Source organism: Simochromis diagramma, unplaced genomic scaffold, assembly GCF_900408965.1.
Source record: "Simochromis diagramma unplaced genomic scaffold, fSimDia1.1 OVJJ01000604.1, whole genome shotgun sequence".
NCBI lineage: Eukaryota > Metazoa > Chordata > Actinopteri > Cichliformes > Cichlidae > Simochromis > Simochromis diagramma.
The window spans coordinates 3540915-3548098 of record NW_024387416.1 but is presented as its reverse complement, the minus strand read 5'-3'; the positions used below and the strand labels follow the sequence as shown (position 1 = coordinate 3548098).

At 42.1% G+C, this 7184-nt stretch overlaps 1 long non-coding RNA gene across 1 annotated transcript; it reads right to left on the bottom strand.

Annotated features, from left to right (window-relative positions):
- Positions 1-1053: 1053 nt before the first annotated feature.
- On the bottom strand, positions 1054-3797 carry LOC120721781. The gene is made up of 3 exons (XR_005693255.1): positions 2227-3797; positions 1249-2125; positions 1054-1106 (listed from the first exon to the last, which is right to left on the bottom strand). It is a non-coding gene; the product is annotated as an uncharacterized LOC120721781 (long non-coding RNA).
- Between the last annotated feature and the right edge of the window lie 3387 nt (positions 3798-7184).

Below are 7184 nucleotides of genomic sequence, written 5' to 3'. Positions count from 1 at the left end.
CCCATGCCTGCCCTGCCTGCCTCCCTCCCTCTGCTCAAAACTCGCCTGCCTGCCTGCCTGCCTGCCTCCCTCAGATAGATAGATCTCTTACTCTCTCTCTCCCCAACTCTCTCTCTCTCCCCAACTCTCTCTCTCTCCCCAACTCTCTCTCTCTCCCCAACTCTCTCTCACGTTCTCTCGCTCTGGGTCTACACAGAGCGCATGCGGGCCGCATTGATGGTTCACACTAGAGCGCGTTTGCTGTCGCATTTTATTTGTAGTGTGAACAAGCAGACAAAAACAATCAGATTTGATCAAAAAATCGGAATTGAGCATCAAGACCTGCAGTGTGAACTTAGCCTAATTTGGCTCAGGAAATAGCAAGTCAAAGTCCTATAATCCAACTGATAGATGAAACACTTAAGAAAACAAGGAAGCAACGGAAATAAGCTCTCATCCAATTAAATGCATATAGAATAAAAAATAAATATCGACAACAACTTGTATTTTTGTATTACTGTGAGAACTATGCTCATTTCTACATTTGAATGTGATGTAGGCAGGTCTGATGTATGGATGGATGTGTGAATGTGAGGGTGTTCAACATTTGTTTGTATTGTACTATAAAAAATTTCAATAAAAATATATAGAAAAAACAACTTGTTAATTTGTTATCATTTTATAAACATGTATGATTAATTATTTTACATTTTTTTACATTATTTTTTACATTATTACATTATTTTACATTAATTATTTTACATTTCCGTGTTTTTAATTATCATTTTTCGTAAATCCCATTTTTGGTGTGTGTCTCTCTCAATTTTCCTGCTATTGAGTGAACAACATACTCAGAGCCCTGCTGCCACTACATTAGTGTGACCAAGTGGTCGGCGGGGTTATAAAAGAAATGGTAATAAAATGACAACGCCACCAAGGGGAATTTCACCCCAGGAAATTCCTATTTAAGAAAAATCGATTAAAGGAATAAGAGAGGCCGCACAGATTCAAGGATGCACACCGACGCAGGTTGGCTCCAATATCAATAATTTTGTTTATAGTGAAAGGAAAGTGTGAAAACGACCCACCACCTGAGGTCCCAGGGACACTGGCACGTCCTCTGTTCACTGAAATAAAACAGAGCAATACGTTAAAAGAGTAAAAGGACTCTGAGCGTCAGGCTCGCGACATATCATAAAAACTAAAACTTCAATCTTTAATAGCTTTAATAAAGGAAATCACACATGCACACCAAACTGGAAGGCTTACATCCCACAAATCAAACTACAACTCGTGCTGGTGGCAATAGTTCAGGCCTCGATCACAAGCCAGTCTGGCTCCGCACAGGCTGAGATCGGCAACTGAGGCGGTTTAAAGTTCCCAGCACGACACGCGGGCAGAGGATCGCTCCAGCCCGATCACCGAGGCGTGGGTACAAGCAACAATCCAGAATAAAATACAATAAAACCAGGCGCACCAGAAAAATGTTAGCCCACTTAATAAAAACAATTCCACAAAAATAAAAGATGAGACCAAAAAGAGAGACAAGACAAGAGAGCAGCTCCACCGAGCAGGAGCCCTCAAACAGCGACTAGGCAGGCGTCTTGATTCTCCAATTAAGGTTGGGCGATTTGCCACGGAGAGGTGAAGGCAGCAATCAAACCCTAAAACAAAGGATAAATGTAACCTTATGTAACCGAGGACAAGGGATGAGTAAACGGGGCAAAGAAATAAATTGATCGTTTATTTATTACATAAGTTGGACATAATAATTCCCAGTCATTTCCAGACAGGACTTACAACACATCCTGCTGATATCCCAGCTGCACGAGACTTACCACACAAACTGTGCGAAAATAACAACACCGCAACCCGTCACACCCCGCTTAGCGACACTGCAATCGTGGCACACACTGCAAACAATTCGGGTCTCAGCGCAGCTGGGAATCAGTGCCATGTATGGCCTGTGATCTGGGAGAAAAAGGGAAGTGGCACAAACAATTAAACAAAAAAACAAAAGGGAGGTTAGTCCGCCCTTACACAACTTACTCTCAATCAGTAACCGCCTCTACGGCTGGACGGACTAACCAAAACAAAATTACAAATCAATCAAAAGAACGAAAAAAGGACAGCAGAGACAGCACAGCTGAAAAACAAACAACATTATCAATTAAAATATTACCCAATAAAATAGCAATTTTATAAAACCATTCAAAATCATGAAGCTAAAACAAACACTCAATATACCTATAATATTGATCAGTTTCCCTGCGCGCAGTCGATCTAGGGCTTGATCAATTCTTCTATTAAAATTCGTGGTCACACTAAAAAAGTCCAATGACACATTAAAAATAGGCACATGCAATAGCAAACGATCCAAACAAAAATGGCAAAAGTCTCTTACCGACAGTATACCCACTCGCACCCGAGTGAATTAATTGCCTCTGGTTTTTTCCACAGAAGAGCGCTCACTTCACCCCACACACCCACTACCTTTTCACAGCTCTTCAGCCAATCACCTGGCAGAAAGCAACAAACTGCCAGGTGACACTTGTTACAACCCCCCCCCTTCAAAGAGCATCGGCGACCCGACGATGAGCTGAAAAGAGAGCACACTTAACATTTTGCTCATTTTATAATGGATTGTGGCAATTTAAATGGGTTTGAGTGCTGTCCAGCAGTCTTCCTCATTGACCTACGAGACCCTTGCGCCAAGCTGGCAACATCTTCCTCCCCAGGTTCTAGGTCCCCAGAACAATCCAAATGGGGCACCCCCACATGTGTGGGACTCAACGTCCCTTCCTCCAACACTGCAGAATCGCCCCCATCTCCCTGTTCTGTAAACATCTGTTCCACTTCATCAACCATACTGTTTTTTGTGGCCAACATTCCAGTTAGATCATCCTGTTTTGACATTTGTCGGCCACCATCTTGGTCTCCATCCAATTCCCTGATTGGAATGTTTCTCAACTCAGTTCGATGTACTTGTCGAAGTGGACCAGTGTGCCCAGCAGGAGCGACTGACCAGGAGGAGGTCGCACTACTTGAAAGGGCGTGGGATCCCAAAAATCTTGAATCTTATTGCGACCTCTTACAGAGTGGTTTCTCATATACACCAAATCGCCCTGCTCCAAATCAGGACTAGCACATTTAGAGGAATTCAAATCTCTCTGAACCCTTCTCCTTTCTAACCGTTGCTGCACAACATCATATGCAGCACCCAAGGACTTTTGGTGTTCCTGTACCCACTCTTCAAGAGTGACGTCCTCATCAACTTCACTGCCAGCACCCAACCAAAAATCCACTGGCAACCGTGGCTCTCGCCCGAACATCAAGTAATATGGAGTCATACCAGTTGACTGATGTACTGTGGTGTTATACGCATATGTGACTTGGGAGAGATGCCGCAGTCACCGGCGCTTTTGTTCAGGAGGCAGGGCACGCAGCAAGTCATGAAGTGTACGATTAAATCGTTCACATTGACCATTACCTTGTGGATGATAGGGTGTCGTCCGACTCTTCTCTATCTTATAAATTTTACACAGCTGTTGCACCAAAGCGCTTTCAAAATTTCGCCCCTGATCAGAATGTATACGGCTTGGAGGCCCAAATAAATGAAACCAATGCTTCACTAAAGCCTCTGCCACTGTACTGGCTCGCTGATCTTTTGTAGGGACAGTCTGAGTATATTTAGAAAAGATGTCAGTCATTACCAAAATATTCTCTTTACCATCAGTTGAGGGTTCAAGTACTGTAAAATCAATTGCCAAAATTTCATGAGGCCGAGATGCAGAAATACTACCCATAAAGGTTTTAATCTTTGGTACAACAGCCTTAGAAAGAACACACCTTTCACAATCTCTGCACCATCTCTCAATATCTGCATACATGTGCGGCCAATAATATCGCGAGCGCACCAACTGCAGTGTACGCTCAACCCCTTGATGGCCATGCTCATCGTGGAGTAAACGAAGGACGCGGCTCTGTAAACACTGTGGCAGCACCAGCTGGTCAACCTCCCTCACTCCATCAGGAGTATGAGTGCAGCGATACAACACAGACTCCCTTTGTTTCATCCGCCCCCATTGACGGACCAATTCCCTCGAACCCTTACCAAGACCATCTCTTTCCTTTGAATCTGGCAACCTGGCCACCTCCCAATACTTTAAGAAAGGACCAATCACAGGGTCTTGTTTTCTGTAACCTACAGAGATCAGAGAAAGAACAACCAGGTAAAACACTTATCTCTGCCTGAACACTGGGAATCATCTCACACTGCACTCCAATATCATTAGATAATGGACCATCCAATTCCATACAGTTCCATGCAGGCGGGACAGTGCGTCTGCATTAGCATTCTGAGCCCCAGGCCGGTATTTTATGGTCAAATCAAAAGCGGCCAGCTCTGATGCCCACCTCTGTTCTGTGGCACCTAGCTTTGCCGTGGACAGATGGCTTAGTGGGTTATTATCTGTAAATACAGTGCAACGATGACCCAAAAGATACTCCCTAAACTTTTCAGTGACGGCCCACTTGAGAGCTACAAGCTCAAGCTTCATGGAACTATAATTCCTCATATTCCTCTCTGTAGGCTTTAAGCTCCGACTGGCAAAAGCTATTGGCCGCAATTTACCCTCATACTCCTGGGAAAGCACTGCCCCTAGACCCCCATAGCTTGCATCTACTTCCAATGTAAATGGCTTCTGAAAATCAGCAAAAGCAAGCACTGGTGCAGAAACCAGAGCAGCCTTGAACTGATGAAAACTTTGTTCACACTCTAAATCCCAAGAATCCAATAACGGTTTTGGGGGGGTCCTACCTTTTCTACCTGGAGGGAGGAGTGCAGAGACCAGTCTATGCAAGGGAGCAGCCATGCGTGAAAAACCAGCTATGAATCTCCTATAATAACTAGCAAATCCTAAAAAGGAACGCAGTTCTGCTAGATTGCTGGGCGTTTTCCAATCCCGCACTGCAGCTATTTTATCTGGATCAGTAGAGACTCCTTCAGCAGACACCACATGCCCCAAATATTTCACTTGCCTCTGGAAAAACTGGCACTTGGAGAGTTTCACTTTAAGCCCCTCTTTATCCAGACGAGAGAAGATTTCTTCCAACCGCTCCAAATGCTGTTGCACGGAGGATGAAAAAACAATCACATCATCCAAATACAAAAGCACCGACTGATGTCTGCAATCTCCAAACAAACGCTCCATCAGGCGCTGAAATGTACTGGGTGCATTACACAAAACCAAACGGCATGCGGTTGAACTCAAACAAACCAAATGGGGTACAAAATGCAGTTTTAATCTTATCCTTCTCAGCCATTTCCACCTGATTATAACCACTAGCCAGGTCCAAAGTCCAAAATACCAAAGCAAATCATTCGCACCGTACAAATGATGTAAATATGACGGTGTATCACGAAAGATTGATATCAAACTGATCACTTGACCCATATTACCTTACTTGCTCTTCAAGTGAATCAACAAATGGCGAAATGAAAAGCTGAACAAATGCTATTTTTTTAGAGAGTCTTAGCTTACGTGTGTTTATTTCATATTTTCAGTTCTTACCCTCCCCGACTAAATCGGTTTCAGTTATGTACTGAAACATAAGAATGGACATTAGAGGGTTCTTTCAAAGAAAAAACTCAGGTAAATGTTATTTTATATATTATGCTTTGTATGTTGTTCAGTATATTTCTATGCAAAACAAGAGGGATTTCAGTACACAGCAGGATATTCACATTTGTAACCAGATATTTACATACACTTTAGGGAGAAAACATAAAACATTTTTACTGTACAACATCAATTTAGAGTAAACTTGTTTTGGATAAATAAATATTGAAAAATCTTTTGAATTAGTTAAATGTCAGAATAAAGAGAGACAGAGCTGTCTATTTTTTATCACTTTCATCAAATTTAGGAGCACACGTACACTAAGTTTATTGTTAATTAATAAGAAAACTCCAGACGATTCCATTCTGAGCTGAAGAAGCTTCTGATAGGTTAGTAGAGTCCATGTGAGTAAATTGGTGGCGCACCTGTGGATGCATATAAGGCAAAACACAGAGCCTGTTTCTTTGAAAAGGGAAAATCCAGAGATGTCAACCAAAACACCAGGAAAAGAACTGTGGAGCTCCATAAGTGTGGCTCAAGTTTGAATACAATTTGGTGCCATTTGCAATTAAGAAATACAGATCATTTCTGTCTTTACTCTTAAAGTTAACAAATATGTTTTTTATATTTATCAATCTAAAAAAATAAACATTTAGTCTGATTTGATGTTACAATTAAAAAAGTGTTTGTGTTTTGATCTGAAGAGTTTGTAAATATGTGGTTTCAACGGTATATTTGATGATTGTCAGCACAAAGAGGGAGAGAGAGGAACAGAGAGGGAGATGGAGAATGAGGACAGAACAGAGATGAACAAGAGCAGGTGAGACACACGTGTTAGTCAAATGGTTGTTTACCAAAAGTATCACCATATCATAGGTACTCATGTATCTCGTACCTAGTGATTCTTTTTAGGTTTGTTATTTTTCAAATTCTATATTTAAGTTATGCAGGCTTGTTTTCACAACAAGGCTAAATAATTATATAAACTTTTCTCAATCTAAATAGTGGACTTTGGTAGAATTAAAAAAATAAGTGTAGTGCAGGTCTATGATGATTTTTAGTGCTACTATCATCTAGTTCTGATTCTGGTTCTGTCTTGGTTAAGTCCTAAGTAGTCCTGATTTTGAACTGTTGTAGTCCTGTTTTAATTCCGGATCAGTTCTGGGTCTGGTTGAATTGGGGTTTAGTCCTCGTGTCTTGATACAGCCCCGACTTTGTTCTGCCTTGCTGCTTAATTAAAAAACTAGTTTAAGGTGTCCTGCACATGTGATATATATTTTTCCCTATATGAAGTCATTCTTTTTTGAACAAAACTCAAAACAGAGCCTATTAATCTTTCAGTCATTTCTAACCCCACATCTAATCCCACATGCATACTACCCTTTAGGGCTAAGCCCCGGGTGTTTCAAATGTCTGCCTCCGCCTCTGGTTTGAAGCCGTAATGGATGGAGACGGTGATCGGGCACAGCTGTGTGTCCTGCAGCTGCGCTCCTTTCACCTGCATCTCTACTATGACCAGACTGACGGGCTGGTTGCCATGCTGTACAGAGGGACACAGAGGCTTGCTGTCGTATTCTTCAGAAG